Below are 16,269 nucleotides of genomic sequence, written 5' to 3'. Positions count from 1 at the left end.
AGACAGACGCGTGATATTTCCCTGAGACCGGAACTGAATGAGAGAGTCTTGAGATGCTAGGAAAAGACTTAGTTTTCAAAATAATTGGTGTTGGTCTCCAAACAGCGACAAGATGCTTGACAATCTCTGTGGCAAGAGGAGTAGATGGCACGTGGATTCAGCATTTAAGGCAGAAAGCTGGGGCAGCAAAGGCTAGCCTGTGAGAGCTGCAGGGATAAGAGGCATGGGCCCCGGGAGAGCTTTCTACTCTTCTCCTTGGGACACATAGCTGGAACATCCCATTGCTTTTCATGGGGTTCTACAACATTGAGTTTAGTTTCCACTTCCTATTCATTCCCTGCCAGGTTCCATTCTTGATGTATCTACGTGTCCAGGAAAAGTCGCTCTGGCTCAAGGCAAACTGGATGTTGGTTACCTCCTATCTCTGCCTGGTCCCCCATTTCTTCCTCCATCTTCTAGAAATGGCATCTGGGTTATCTTTTGGGGAGAAATCTCCCCTACCCTTGGTCCATGTTCTTCAAGGGGAGTAGGAGTAGGACCCAGGCCTGACCGGTCAGTGTGTTCCATCCCCTTGGCCGTGGAGAGTTGGGCAAAAGACACCTGCTCCTGAGTATTTGCTGACCTGGAGAAGCTCCCTCTCCCTGGTGCTGTGGGGCTGCTGATGGCCATCTTCCTGCTTGTGGTCCCAGAGTGACGCTGACACAGAGAAACAGAGTCAGGAGAGGGCGACCGGTCTTGGCCTGTGACCATACTTTAGCCCTAGATCTAGTCATGTCTGATGACAGAACTTGCCTGCTCTTTCCAATGACTTATGCAGATAAGCCCTCTTCTCCTTTTTTTTTTTTTTTTGTCTAAGCTGGTTTGAGTTGAGTTTCTGTCACCTGCAACCCAAAGAGTTCTGATTAACGCAGTGGGAATGAGAATGTCTGTGTGGGAAAAGCTGAAGGTCTGGGTCATACATAGGCATACGGGGGTGCAAACAGCTCCCAGTAGAGCCCAAGTCAGCACTCCCTGCCTCTTCCTTCATCCTGTGCTTCATCCTGTGCCAAGAGGGGCTGGCCCCAAGGTCCCAAGAATGGAATGGAAGAGTGATCCAATGTCATTTGTAAGTTGTATTTGTCAACTCAGCTTCATTGAGATATGATTTACAAACAATAAAATGTACCCATTTAAAGTGTGTATTTCAACGAGTTTTCCAAATGTATTCCCCTGTGTAACCCCCACCACAGTCAAGATAAAGAATGTTTCCATCATCCAGAAGGTGCCCGGTGGTCCTTTGCCACCAGCGTGCTCCTCCCCCTGCCGGACAACCACCGATCTGCTTCCAGCCACTGCAGGTTAGATTTTCCCATGTACAAGCATTCCTCAGTATTTGCAGAACTCACATATTTGTGAACTCACCTACTTGCTAAAATTTATTTGTAAGCCCCAAATCCACTCTTGTGGTATTTTTGTGGGCAGTCATGGACACGTGCAGAGCGGTGAAAACTTTGATTTGTCTGATGCACATTCCTGGCTGAGGCTGAACGAGGAGAGGCTTTGTCCCTGACTTCAGCTCCTATTCAGCTCAAACAAGTGTCCTCTTTGCAGGCTATTTAGTGACGTGTTGTTCACATTTTTTGTGTTTTTTTTTGTTGCTGTTGGTGGTGGTGGTGGTGGTTTTGCTGTTTAAAATGGCCCCAAAGCGAAGTGCTGAAGTGCGGTCTAGTGTTTCTCAGCATAAGAAAGCCATGATTTTTCTGATGGAGAAAATCAAACAAGATAAGCTTCTTTCAGACAAGAGTTACAGTGCCTCTGGCCGTGCATTCAATGTTAATGACTCCACTATGGATATTAAATAAGTTGTCTTTCTCTAAACAGAAACACACACACAACAAGATTTTGTATTGATTGGTTGATGAAAATGTGACCAGAGGTTTGCAGGAATCTGACCCGGTGCGTATTCCCCCAGGAGTGATGGTTCAGATTCAGAAATTCAGTGTCTGTCGTGACGAAGTGTCGTGAATGTACGTGGTGCAGGTAATGAGAACCGATGTGTATGGGACCCCGTGGACGCAGTCTTTTGAGCCTAGCTGTACCACGTAGCATAATGCTCTTGAGATGCATGCACATCATTGTGCGTATTTCCAGTTTGTCCCTTTCGCTGCTGAGTAGTATTCCATGTGTGGGTACACAGTTTTCCTGATTCATTCACCAGTTGATGAAGCATCTGGATTCTTTTCAGCTTTTGGCGATCATAAACAAAGCTGCCGTGAACTTTCATGTGCAAGTCTTTGTGGGGACATCTGTTTTCATTTCCATTCTAAGCATTTTCATATGAGCACATAAATTTCATATTTGTTTAATCCTTACAATAGCCCTTCGAAGCAGCTTCCTGTCTACATGAGGAGATGGGAGCTCAGAGTTTGATGGGTCACACAGCCGCGCTGCCTCCTCCCTGGTGGAGACTTGAGGGTCCCTGGCCAGGGTTGAACCCCCCACTGGGGTGGGAAGGATGCTGGCTCCGTCACGGTGTCTCCTTGGGTTCCTCAGCTGCAAAGTGTGCAGTCTCAGTCCCTTCCAAGGAGCACTGTGCTCTCTGAGTCTGTGATCTTAACCCTGCTAGGAGTCTGAGTGATTGGGCCAGGCCCAAAGCAACACTTGGGAGGCCAAGCCAAGCAGGCACCAGGAATTCAGAGTCTGGGTATCCTGGCTTATTGGTTTGTGGGACTTCAGCTGCCTGAGTCCGCTCCTCTTGCTGCAAGTAACAGCTCTGGCTCTCTCTTGGGGACCCTCCCCCTTTATTACATGAGCCTAGTGGGGACCGTCCATCAAGGCCGTACTCTGGCCAAAGGAGGGTCACATGCCCATCTCTGTCCCAAGGCTTTTTAAAAAAAAAAATTGTTTTATTTATTTGTTTATTTATTTAGTTTTTTATTGAAGTGTAGTTGATTTACAATGTTAGTCTCAAGTATACAGCAAAGTGATTCAGCTATACAGAAAATATTTTTTTCAGATTCTTTTCCATTATATGTTCTTACAAGAAATTGAATATAGTTCCCTGTGCTAGACAGTAGGTCCTTGTTATTTATCTATTTTATATATAGTAATGGATATCTGTTAATCCCAAACTCCTAGTTTATCCCTCCCCCTCCCTTTCTCCTTTGGTAACTATAGTTTATTTTCTATGTCCGTGAGTCTATTTTTGGTTTGTAAATAAGATTTGTATCATTTTTTTAGATTCCACATATAAGTGATATCACACGATATTTGTCTTTCTCTATCCAACTTACTTCACTTAATATGATCATCTCTAGGTCCATCCACATTGCTGCAAATGGGCATGATTTCATTCTTTTTTATGGCTGAGTATTATTCCACTGTGTATAAGTACCACACCTTCTTTATCCATTCATCTGTTGATGGACATTTAGGTGACTTACATGTCTTGGCTATTGTAAATAGTGCTGATATGAACATTGGGGTGCATATGTCTTTTCAGATTAGAGTTTTCTCCAAATACGTGCCCAGGAGTAGGATTGCTGGATCATATGGTAACTCTACTTTTAGTGTTTTAAGGAATCTCCGTACTGTTCTCCATAGTGGCTGCACCAATTTGCATTCCAACCAACAGTGTAGGAGGGTTTCTTTTTCTCCACAGCCTCTCCAGCATTTATTATCTGTAGACTTTTTAATGATGGCCACTCTGGCTGGTGTGAAGTGATACCTCCTTGCCGTTTTGATTTTGATTTCTCTAATAATTAGCAATATTGAGCATCTTTTCATGTCTCAGGGCTTTAAGTCTCAGGCAGAGGGAGATCTGACACAGGGACTGAGAAGTGGCCCGAGCAGGCTCTGAGCACCACTCGATCCCAGCACTTCCCAGGCCTGAGTATTCGCCCTGCTGTTGATTCAGTAGCTGCCTGACAACCTCTCAGTGCAACCCGGGAGCTTTCTGGTGTTTGCAGTCAGTTAGCCCTGCATACTGTGCTGGCTGTTCCCCTCTCTTGTGGACCCACGGCCTCAGTGCAGACTCCTCTCTCAGGAGACTCTCCCTCTGGATGTTCCTTGGTTTGAGGAAACCCAGGAGAGGGAGTGTTTGGTATCTGGGAGCAACCAGTGCAGACGGAAGGGTCCCAGGCTTGGGGAGAGAAGATGCAGATTTGGGTCCTGATGTGTCGCTCTCCCTCTGGGGCTCATCGTCCTTATCTCTAAAATGGGCAACATCTCTAAATCCCTACCCTTGTTTCCTTCAGTGTCATCAACCACCTCCTGTGGGCAGGCGCTGTCCCTGGTGCTGGGGAGACAGGGTGAGGAGATGGCTCAGGCCCCTACCCTAAGAGGGAACAGACGAGATGTCGCAGTTGGGAGAGATGACAAAGTCCCAGTGCCCTGGAGGTCAGCTCTGGGCACTGTCTAGTGTCAGTCTTTGGGACAGAAACTGACCTTGGCTACCTTGAGCGAGGGGATTTGGAAGGAAAGGGCAGAAATCAGGGTAGCACCAGGGATCTAAGTAGTGAGAACTTGAAGTCTCTTCAGGGAGCAGCCATCAGAATGAAAAATTCTGCTGAAGCATCAAAATTGCAGAGAAGGGTGTGCCTGGCCTCACTGCCTGCGTCAGTACCCACCAGGGTGCGAGGCATCGTGATCGTCAGCCCGCCAGGACTGCCTGTCGTGGAGAAGGCTGAGCCCTCAGGTGCTGCTCCCTGCAAAGCGGGGGAATCTCAGGGAAGACAAAATCCACCAGTGTACCCTGGTTGTCAGGAAAGGACTCAGGAGGCACCACAAGTGCTTGGGAAGTGAACTGTAAGCAGGGAGGGCTTTGGCATAGCAGGGCTCAGAAGGGGAGGTGACCTTGCCCCCCACTGCTCCCACCTACAGCGTGGCTTCCCACCTGTTTCTTCACCGACGGGCATCCAAACCTGGGAGGGGTTGCATGTGTGTTTGGTAAATGCAGGTGGAATTAATGCAACTCTGTGCACATGCTCAGGCCGAGAGGGCGCTGCAAAGCCAGTCCCACGTGGCCCCTGCCTCCCGCGATTGAGTCGAACAGTGGAGACAGATGTGCCCTGGACTAGAGAGAACAAGACATCATCACTGAGGCGTGTGGCAAGTGCCCGGGACGAGTGCTCAGCCTAGACAGGGGGTCAGGGGCTCTCAGGGGAGATGTGGGTGGGAAGCCTGAGTAGGTGGCGAGAGGTTGTGGCAGAGAGAAAGGGCCTACCCAGGGGACACCAGTGTTTTATTCTGGGCCTTAGAGGGAGCTGGGGGCTGGGCAGAAAGACGCAAAACTGTCCAGTGGGTGAGCTGGGAGTGAGTGGCAGGGCAGGGGAAGGAGAATGGGAGTGGGAGCAGGGGGAGCCCTGGGGTAGGGGGAGAGGCGAGGAGACAGGGAAGGGGGTGGGCTGCAGTTCCCTGCCGGCCGCAGAGGACACCCCAAGGTTACCTTGGCCTGTGGCTCCGTGGCTCGAGCTGCTGGCAGCGGTGACAACAGCGAACCAGCAGCCTCTCCGAGTTTTATTATCATTCAAATGAGGACGTGGAGAGGTATTTCATTTGATTGGTAGAATAATAGGAGCCATTTATCTACCTTCTCTCAACCTTTCATATCTGTTTCACTATTTTATGGGATCGCATACATCATAGTAAAGGCAAAAAATGTATTTTTTTCCCCTGACTTGGGGCTGGGGCGGTGGGGGTGGGCAGCAAGGCTGGGAAGGCGGCTCTCCAAGTGGCTGGCAGGAGCTGAAGGAAATGAAATCGAAAAAGACTATTACTGGTGACAGACAGTTACATTTGAAAGGGAGTAAGAAACTCCCCAGTGCGGGCGCGGGTGAGGAGTTTTAAATGCAAGATCTAACAGCCTCCAGCTCCGGGTCCAGTGAGAGGCGAAGGCCTGAGGGGCGGGGGTGGGCGGGGAGCCAGGAGACAGGCTGGCACAGGGGGCATGTGGTCCAGTTGCTGGAATTCTTTGTCTCTTTTCAGTTATGATAAATTACACATGTCATACAAGGATCTATTCTCCATTTGAAAAAATCAGAACATTCCAGGTGAAGTCCCTTGTGACTACCAGCCCCAGCCCTTCCTCCCCTTCCCCAGAGGCAACTACTAAGGATTTCTTTTTTCCCTCTTGATTTTACAAATATACAAAGATACCTTAAAAGAGATAGCACTCTTTTCCCCTCTTCCTTAATTGGTATCGTACTGTACCATGCAGCTTCTTGGTTTTTGCATGCAATGTGTTTTCAAGCTCCAGGTGCATAGACCCACGTGGGTCTCGATCTTTCTTAGAACTGCCAGGTGGCTCTCGCTTCCATGACTAGCCTGCCTTTTAGCCACCCAGTGTCCCATTAATGAACACTTGGGTGGCTTCCAGCTTTTCACAATTACAAACCAAACTGCAAGGATCCTGGCACCCGGGCCCATTTCTTGAGGGCAGGTGAGCAGTGAACTCATCGGCGGGGGAGGGGTGTGTATTTTCAGATGGATGGGATGCTGCCCGATTGCTGCCCAAAGTGTCTCCACTGTGGGGCTCCAGCCAACTGCCTCCAGCAGCCTCCAGCATCCCCCACCGCTGGCAGTCACCTCCCAGGTGACCATGAGTGAAAGTACGCAGAGGGTCATGTCTTGGGCTGGAAGTGGGTGGCCGAGAGGGGAGCAGCAAAGGACCGGGTGGACAGGGCATCAGAGTGGAAGGGAGGAGGGTGACTCTAGAGCTCCAGGTGTGACCCTGCAAGGTGGGGGGCAGGATTCCTGTGAGGCAGGCCAAGGGCCAGCAGGCACGATCCTGGACATGATGGTGGGTCTGAAAGCAAGGGCCGGAGGTGGGTAAGGACTGGAATCAGAGTATGTGGCTGGCAGGGCAGCTGGTCAGCAGGGCCAAGGAGGACAGCTAAGGCAAAGATGGAGTCTGTGGATGGCACAAACACAGGGCAGGGTGTGGGCAGCATGGGCATGGAAGGGCCTTCCAGGGACCCTGGCTCCCTGAAAGAGACTGGAGGGTCCAGGGGAGTGTAGGAGACAATTCAGGCCCATGGGTGTGGGCTGAGACCCAGGAGAGTGGATGGTGGAGTTCCTGTAGTCAAAGGCTGGCAGGCTTAAGACCCAGGAGGAGCTGGTATTTCAGTTCAAGGCTTCAGGCAGAAAAGAGCTGGTGTCCCAATGCAAAAGCAGTCAGACATGTGGAATTCTCTCTTCCTCAGGGGAGGGACTGACTTTTTCTTTTCAAGTCATCAACTGATTGGATGAGGCCCACCCACACTGGGGAGGGCAATCTGCTTTACCAAGTCTACTGATTTAAATGTGCATTCATCCAGAAACACCCTCACAGACGCACCCAGAATAATGTTTGACTGAATATCTGGGCCCCCTGGACCAGTCAAGCTGACATAAAGTGAACCTTTACAGAGGCTCTCAGTGACCAGCCTGGCCATCTCTTGACTTTCAGCTATGAGTCAGCATATTTCCTCTTGAGTCTGACAGTCAGTGGGGCTTTATCCACTTGGAACCAAAAGATACTGATGCCGTCAGTACTTTCACATGGCTCAGGGTCCAGGAACCTGTGCTGAGGGGCCCGGTGACACCCCTGACATGATGGAGCAAATGAGCCCGCTATCTGGAGTCTGTGATCCTTCCTCTGAGTTGGGATCCCCTATGAGGGGCCCCTACTTCCATGGATTAAACCTGGACCACTGTGTCTTCAGTCCCCCTCTCTCCCTGGGGGCGGGGAGGTCTCTCCCTCTGATTCCCACCTCCCACCTGTCAGGGTTCAGTGGCAAGGGCTGCCCCTTTTATGTCCTGGCTCTGACATGAGTCACCTTTCTCTCAGGTCCGCTGAGCACAGCTTTGCTAGTGCTGGGATTTAGCGAAGGTATAAATACAGAGAAGCCAAGTGGCGCAGCCCCAGCCCAGACTGATGGGCTCCTTCAGCCCGGATACCAGCCCTGGGCCACTTGGCCTCTAGCTGGCAGACAGGGCAGCTTTCCTGGCCTATGCCAGGAGCTCCCTACTGGGTGTCTTGCAGCCTTGATGGGCCTGTCCCCAGGGGGACCCACCTCTTTAGCTGCCCCCACCCCGCTGTGTGGCTCTCAGCACAGAGTGTCACCAGAGATGGCTTTGTCTCCCCCAGGGTTGTGGCTTGACCCCAGCCAGCCCGGGTTGGGTGACACTGTGACGTCTTCCCCTGGTGATGCCTGCAATGCCCTCTTTACCCGAGGGATGCTGGCTATTCAGAGCAGCAGAGAAACAAAAGTAGTTAAATCTTAGCTTTTGAGCTCCCAGAGGCCTAGGTCCCATCATAAACAGTAAATTTGGAACACTGTCTGCCCGGTGCATTTTCAGCCTTCGCCACCGACAGATGAGGTTAATGATTCTGTCTGGCTGGGGAAGAGAGAGTGTAAGGAATGAAATGAGTGAGCTGGCCCTGCTGGGGCTCTTCTGTGCATGGTGGGACCAGGGGGTATGCAGATCCCCAGGGAAGGGCAGCTTTGAAGGACTAGCACCCCCCAGGGTGGTAATTGAATTGATTGCAAGGGAAACCTGAGCCTGGTTTCCTGGCTGGCCAAGGTCTCCAGGTACTTTGTACCCAGATGAGCTGTGGTGACAGTAGACAGGAGGTGAGAGGTGGCTCACGGCGAGGACCTGAGACAGCCCAGGGATCTTCCCAGTCCCAGAGCACTGGGGGAGCAGCCAGGTTTTCCAGGAGAGCCTGGAGGGGCTTCCCGGTTGTGACGAGGAAAGGCCACCATCAAAACTGTCCTGGCCTTTACAAGCAGGGACCAGATGGGGACACAGACACCTCATCGGCTGCCAACACTGAAGGGAGAATACAGCCAAGAACCAGATGTCCCTGTGCATGTCTTGGGGGGTGTCAGCAGGACAGACACCAACCTCTGACCAATCTGTCCCCTCCCCAGCCATGTTGTGATACCACCCACGTTCGCTGAATCTGCGGGAAAAAGAGATGGAGGAGGGGGAGCCCTGAATCTACTGCGTCTAAACACTAACCGCCGAACTGATCGAGACTTATTCTCTGCTGCTGGGCAGGAAATGGAGGTGGGAAATAAAGAAGAATACAGGTAATAGGATATAAGGCTGTGGTTTTGGCACACTTGGGTCAGTGGCCTGAATAGTCATGCCCACAACCCACAGCTTAACTCAGGACTGGGGGGGGTCACAACAGGAGCCAGTGATGAGTGAGGAGGGAGGAAGGAGGCAGGCAGGGGAGCTGGGGGAGCTGATGGTCAGAGGAGAGGTGAGGCCTGGAGGAGGCTGCCTGGACAGAGGGGAGCATCCTTGTGTAGACATGGGGTGGGGGTGGGGTGGGGTAAGGCGGGGGAGAGGGGTGGATCCACAGACTTTGGAGCCCAGATCAGCTCCAGGGTCCCGGGTAAGTCCCTGAGCTCTCTGAGCCTCCAGACCCACAAAATGCTTCTCATTTGGGAAAATCTTATCTCCCAGTAGCTCAGGCAGGCCTGACCCTGGCCTCTGGCTTCGGGCTTGGGGATGCGATCGGGACCCAACCAACAAGACTGTATTCTGACACCTTTGTTGGAACTATTAGCAAAGAGAAGCTGGCTCTCTCGGGGTGGTGAGCAGTGAGTATGCAGCTTGGAGCTGCTGTGGGGCCTCCATGAGGAGGGAGGTTTGGGGGAGAATGACTGCAACTCAGAGGAAAGCACAGCTGAAAGATGAAAGAAATGCAGTCTGTCTCAGTCAGCTCAGCTGTGTAACAAAATGCACAGACTGTGACTTAAACACCAGATATTTGTCACAGAACTGGAGGCCAAGAAGTCCATGATCAAGATGCTGACAAAGCCAGTTTCATTCTGAGGCCCCTTCTCTTGGCTTGCAGATGGCCACCTTCTCCCTGTGGCAGTGTTGGGGGGAGGGGGGCAGGGGGAGGGGAAGGTGGTGATTGGGGGGTGGGGAAGAGGAGGGACAGCCTGCACGCTCTCGCTTCTTCTTATAAGGATACCAATCCTATGGGATCAGAACCCCCTCTTTATGACCTCCTTTCACCTTGATTACCTCCATAAAGGCCGTATTTTCAAATACAGTCACACTGGGGTTTGGGTCTTTAACATACAAATTTTGGAAGGACACAAACATTCAGTCCATAGCAAAGTCCCAGAAGCATGGTTTGCGCCCCTGGGTCCAGCTATGCCTGAAGTGAGATCTTCCCATGGACTTTCCAGCTTCATAAGCCCTTCCCTTCCAGACCAACGTGGTTCGGGTTTCTGCAACTTGCAGATGAGAGAGTCCTGTGACAAGTGTCACAGATACCACACACGGATGTGCCTAGCACGCAGCATATGCGGAAGACGGGCTCTTTCGGTCCCTGGAGAGAGAGCACAAGTGTTGAGTGTGGGGGAGGGGGAAGCAGTGCGGAGAGAATGGGGAGAAGACAAGGAAAGGCAAATCGAGGGAGGGAAGGAAGGACTCGGAACGGTAAAGGGACAAGAGGAAATATTATGTGGAGGGAAACTGAGAAGAGAGAAAACAAACCAAGAATGATTGTTGGAAATGTTTTGTTTCCAGCAAATTTAGTTCCTGGACTGTTTGCTGTGTTTTGCTGAGGGATAGTCTTTGTGGAGGTGAGCCAGTGGAATAGGCTGCGGGCTGCAGGGGGCGCTGGTGAGGCCACGGGGCTGGCACGTATGCCAAGTCAGGCGGCGTCCAAGGGGATCGGGGACCCTAGAGCAGCCTGAACTGTGCTTCACTGCAGATTGTCCCCTGTCACTCAGCTATCCTTTAAAAGAAGTAAATCAGATCAGATCTCTTCCTTCCTTCACCTCCTCCCACCCCGGACCCCCCCTGCCTTCCGGGGCCCACTGCCCCTGCGCGCACCACGCTGCAGCCGGCCGGGCCCTGCCTCACTGCGCTCCTGTGAGCCTGGTCCCACCTCCAGGCCCTTGCACCTGCCGTCCCCTCTGCCTGGAGAGCCTTCTCCACTGACCTTCGCTTCAGTTCCTTCTCCTCATTTGAGACTCAGCCCTGGGTCCCCCCAGAGCACCCCCGAGGCTTGGTCACAGGGTCCTGCGCTACTGTTCTTGCCAGCACTTTTACCACCATCAGAAATGAACACATTACTTCCCCTTTTGTATTGCCCGCCTCCTCCTCCAACACCAGCCAGCACCCACAGGCTGGGACTCAGCTGTGCTCACTGCCGCATCGCCAGTCCCAGGATGGAGCCTGGCACACAGAGCCCATGGCCGGGACCAGATGCCTCTGAGAACTCCGTGCCAGGTGCTGGGCAGAATCTACAGGTTACAAACCCAGGTGTGTAAAAATGGGTCTCAGGTCTTCTAAAACTGGGTTTAATCTTGGCCCCCACTATAGTAAACTTGGGATAAATGTGGTCATTTTGAGGTGTTTTGGGTCATCCCTGAGTCTCCTAGGTAACTTGCAGGTCCTCCCCTTCTCACTAGGGTTAGAGTTGAAACCAAAGTGGGGGCGGGGCCCACAAAGGGTGGGGCCTTGGTGGGAGCGGAGCTCCTGGACATCTGGGCCAGTGTCCATGCTGGGTCCACATTCTCAGGGTTCTCCGCTCCTCCACACTGGCCCCACTGAGGTCCCCAGTCCTGCCTGGTCCAGGGTCCATCCCCTGCCCCTTCAGGGCCACTGAGGTCCTTCGGCACAGTTCAGGGCCACTCTGGTGACCATCTTACTCCAAGACAATGGAGCAATGGGGACCCTCTGACCTGCCCCAAGCCTGTCTGTATCAACCCCTCTGAAAGGAATTTCTTCTGTCTTGCTGGCTGGGAAGGGGTGGGTGTCTCTGTGGGCCTTGATGTTCCCCAGGCCTCCCCTCAGAAGTGAGGAACAGTCCCACTGCCCTGGGGTCCCCAAACTCCACACAGGACCAGGCCTTCACCCCGGGAGAAGGGCACCTTCACTTCTGCTGGTCAGGATGGACTCCCAGGGGGAGGAATCCGAGGCGTCCTGGGTGCAGAGCGTGAGTGAGCCAGGCTTGTACTGTGCTGAGGGGTGAGGCGCCTGGCAGTGGGCTGCATCTTGCTCTAAGTAACTGCAGAACCAAACTGGACTCAGTGTTTCGATGGGATGGAGGCTGCAACGAAGCTCTGCTTCAGTCGACAGGTCTGGGATGGGGTGGCAGGGATACCCAGCCTGGGCGCCCCTGCAGCTCCGGGTAGAGGGCCGGTGCCCACTCCGCCCTTTTTACTTCGCTGAATCCTCATCAGATTGTCCATCTCAGCCTCCAGCCCCCATCTCCCCACCCGGCATGGTTTAATTTCCCTCTCTCTTCTGTAATTTATTATTTAAGTCCACAGAGCGACCGGGGTGAAGCGGTGCTTCCTGGGAGACGTTGCGGGCTGAGAAATGAGCCCCATCTTGGCGGGAGGGGGCCGGCTCTGGCGCGGGGACCAGGGTGGGGGTCAGGGAGACTGCTGGGCCGAGCTGGAGACCCAGGGGTATGAGTTCGATTCCAGGTCAGGCTATGTGGCCAGGCACCACCCACCCTGGGGGGCCTTTGAATGGGGGACCTTCTTCCTCCGCCCCTCCACTCCACCCCCAGCCCCTCTAGGCCTGGCTGAGTTGGGCTTCGAGAGGGTTTGAGATGCGGAGACCCAGCTGCCAGGCAGCCACAGGGCAGGCAGACCGGGTTTTGTGTGGCTCGCATGCACGGAGGGTGGATTTAAAGAAAACCAGAGTTGCATTTAAAAAACCAGGAGATTTCATGCAGAAACCTGGATTTCTACCTTCTCCTGCAAAACTGTCAATACAGGGCTGCTTTCCACAAGGCCAGGTTGAGTTGTGGAGGGATTGGATAGGACCTGCGTGGCTCTAAGCCACAGCCTTGCCTGCCTCTGCTCCCCTAGGCGCCTGCCCCACCCCAGGGGACTTCTGGGTTTGAGGCCCCTGCTCAGCCTCCGCTCTCTCCCTCCCCTTCAGCTGTTTCCTGTGTTGGGGGAGGGGTGGGGGGTGAGGACTCTCTTCTCTGTATCTCTGGGTATTACTCATCGTGATGCCAAGCCGGGTGCCTGGCATATAAAGGTGCTGAATAAATACTTTTTCAATGTGCGGCTGAATGAAGGGGTGAACGGGTGGGTGATGCCCCCTCGGTGTTAGGAGATTGAATGCCATTTGAGAAGGTGTCTGAACTGCAGGCCAAGGAAGCAGAGGGACAGAGGCTGAGGGCACCCAGAGGAGTCCAGGGCACTTGGGGTGGGGCGGGGATGTGGGTAGGGAGGTCTCCCAGGGGTGGCTCCAAGGTCAAGCTGAGGAGCTGAGATTTATTGCCCAATCACCTGAGCTTAAAAAACACACAATCTGGGGACCACTCCAGACCCACTGAATCAGATTCTTCAAGGGAGGGCTGCAATCTGTGTTTTTTAAAATGTCCCCACCAGGGGGGCACAGGGAGCCTCAACAGGCGTGGGACCTGAGCTGTGTGGCCAGGAGGCGGTCATCTGTGCCACGGGTCTGCTGCTGGTCCAAGTTCCCTCCCACCACCCCCTTGCCCCCGCCTCGGGCAGTGTGTCCCTAGAAGGCCACCTGTCACTCTTCTGAGTGCTGGTCCCCCTGGTGTCCATCTTAGCCACTCACCACATTTTAACTAAGTTTTAGAAGGAAGTATGAAATGACTGTGTTTGTTTTGCCCAAGCAAAATCCATTTATAAGGCACAGCACTTGTTTAAGAAAAAAACAACAGCTATTGACAAAATATAAAAAAAAATAAATTAAAGCAGCAGCTGCTTAAAAGGACCCTGTCCGATAATTTTATTTTTTCCCCTCCTTCTTCCCTCAAAGGCCAGAACAACACAATCAATCATGCCATTCCATAGGCTGTCTCGTTACAGTTTTTTCTTAAGTGGAGGAAAAAACATGGAGAGAAAACGAGATGCCATCTGCAGCCCCATCACCTCCCACCACACGGTGGGTGCCACTCTGTCCCTGTTTCACTTGACTCAGCCTTTCTGTCTTGCTGGCAGCCCAGCCCTGGCCCCCCTGCCCTGCCGGAGCTGTGCCCTGCAGGTGGGATCAGTGTGCCCAGTCAGCTCAGGGCTCCTCCTGCCAATCTCCGCAACCCTCAGACCCTGTGGGGACCCTGTTGTGACCCCAGACCATGAGTGGGTTCTCAAACAGGTTTCTTATCCTGATGCCTCATCCAAATCCCCAATGTTTTTCATGAGAAAAAGCACAGAGCAGGACACGCACGTGCTGAGAGTAGCCACACTTTGCACACGCAGGTGAACCCATTCTGCAGGGAGCACCTTGCTTCCAACGTACAAGGACCCCAGAAGGAGGGGTCTCCCACACTCCTCTCATTTCAAGACCCCCTTTCCCAAATGCTGTCCCTGTCGTGGCTGCCAGCCATTCACATCAGCTGCACACACTGGGGGTCTGCCCCAACATCAGCGATGCACTAACCACCCACCCCACCTTGACGACAGGTAAGATTGTTAGGAACCAAACCTGCTTTAAAGACAGTCCCACCTGCGTCCTGGGTCAAATCACTGCACCTCTGTACTTTTCTCCACCCAGAGGGCAAGGTCAGTAACACCCAGAGGTGGTTGTGAGGATTGACAGAGCAGCCACATGTAGTAATAATAATAATATTTTATAACTGAGCACTATGCCTGACCCTGAGGTATCACCCTTTTCTGATGTTATTGGATGAGATCTTCAGTTCATATGATCATTAGCCTTGTCTCACAGATGAGAAAACTGAGGTGCAGAGAGGTTAGGTCAATTACCTGTGGTCTTATAACTAGTAAAAGAGAAGAGGTTTTTTGTTTATTGTTTTTTGTTTTTTTTTGAGGGGAGAGCTTTCCAGAATGCACACGTCTTGCTTATTAGTCCCATTTCCCTCTGGAAGTGTCCCCAGGGAGCATGGTCATCATGGGAGGGCGGTGATGGCACCCTGTGGGACACACTGAACTTAACTGAACTTCAACCCAGCTTGAAGTCACTGGTTCCCCTAGACCTGGTCCCCGTCAGCTCCTGTGGATTCTGGGAGCCCCAAATTAAGCCCCTTTTGCTTAATTTAGGTAAAGTCCATCTCTGTGACTTGCAACCCCAGGTGGTGATAATCACACCAAGAGCTGTCACCATTTCTTGAGCACTAACTATGTGCTGGGTCTGGAGATAAATAACTTTATATATATTATTGCATCATCTTCGTCACGCTCCTGCGATTGTCCCTGTTTTACCTGCAAGGAACCTGAGGATCATATATGTGTGGATTCTTGCCCAGCATCACACAGCTGGAAAGAGGGACAGCTGGGTTCAAAACTTGAGCTGCCTAAGACTGAGAGCATAAAGCTGTCGTGTGCCTGACCTAAGAGGCGCTCACGAAATGATGGCTTTAGCTCCACACCACTTCTGTATGCTTGCATGTATTAATGTCTTTTAAAAAAATTACTGGGAGTTTCCAGTTCCAAGTTAAGATGAGGCAAACACACTGTTCCTGTCTCCCCTACTGAATGTAGCTTAAAACCTGGATGGAATGCATGGATTTGAAGTCTCTTCTGCCTGCAACAAAAGAAGTGGTAATAATGATATCGAACTATCACTTCTTGAGAACTTGCTATGTGCTGGGTCCCAAGATAAAGGGCTTTACAGACATTATGGTGTCTTAAAGGAAGACCAGATATCAAAGTAACACCAAGTCGATGGTAAGTTTGCTATCCCCCCTACCCCTGCTCCAGTATCTCCTGGGCTGAATTCAATGCAGCCTGAAACCTTGAAGTGGATATTAGCATCTATAAAGAGAATTCCAGGAAGCCCTCTGATTCTGGCTTAAGGACCAAGACAAGGTTGTAAGAGTGCAGAAGTTTTCTGTTTTTCTTTTTTTTTTTTTCTTTCCCCCCTTTCTCCATGCTCTCGCACCCCAGCCTCCAATAGTTCACTGTGATGGCAGTGGCAGCTATAGCAGGGTGGGCTGGCACAACCTAAAACTCCAGTGGGAGGAGCCATGGTCCCTGAAGGTGGGTAAGCCCCTCGTGCTCCACACTAGCACTTATAGGAAGCACATGGGAGGAGAAGTAAACAGAGCTCCAGCCTCTGGCCTGGGGGCTGGAAAAGGGGAACCTCTGTGAACTGGAAAGTCCAGGGGAGATCACAGAAAGGGAGAAGCTGGGAAAAGCAGCCCCTTAAACTGGTTTATGCAATCGTAGGCTCACCCCCAAACTGTACATGGTCTGATCCTAAGCAGCATGACAACTGAATGAGGACAGAGCACTGCCCAAATCCCAGACCGACCATGGGGAGGTGCACATATGGGCCAAATCCAAATAGCACTGCAAAAAGATTTGAAAATTGCAC

The 16,269-nt window shown here is 52.0% G+C and overlaps 1 long non-coding RNA gene across 1 annotated transcript; it reads left to right on the top strand.

The window, feature by feature from the left end:
- The first annotated feature begins 8,930 nt into the window (after positions 1-8,930).
- Positions 8,931-16,026, top strand: LOC116659113. The gene is made up of 3 exons (XR_004314420.1): positions 8,931-9,056; positions 11,110-11,259; positions 15,435-16,026. It is a non-coding gene; the product is annotated as an uncharacterized LOC116659113 (long non-coding RNA).
- The last annotated feature ends 243 nt before the right edge of the window (positions 16,027-16,269 follow it).

The sequence above is a fragment of the Camelus ferus genome, chromosome 22 (genome assembly GCF_009834535.1).
Source record: "Camelus ferus isolate YT-003-E chromosome 22, BCGSAC_Cfer_1.0, whole genome shotgun sequence".
NCBI classification, from domain to species: Eukaryota; Metazoa; Chordata; class Mammalia; order Artiodactyla; family Camelidae; genus Camelus; species Camelus ferus.
The sequence above is the reverse complement of the archived record's forward strand: the minus strand, read 5'-3'. Positions and strand labels throughout refer to the sequence as shown.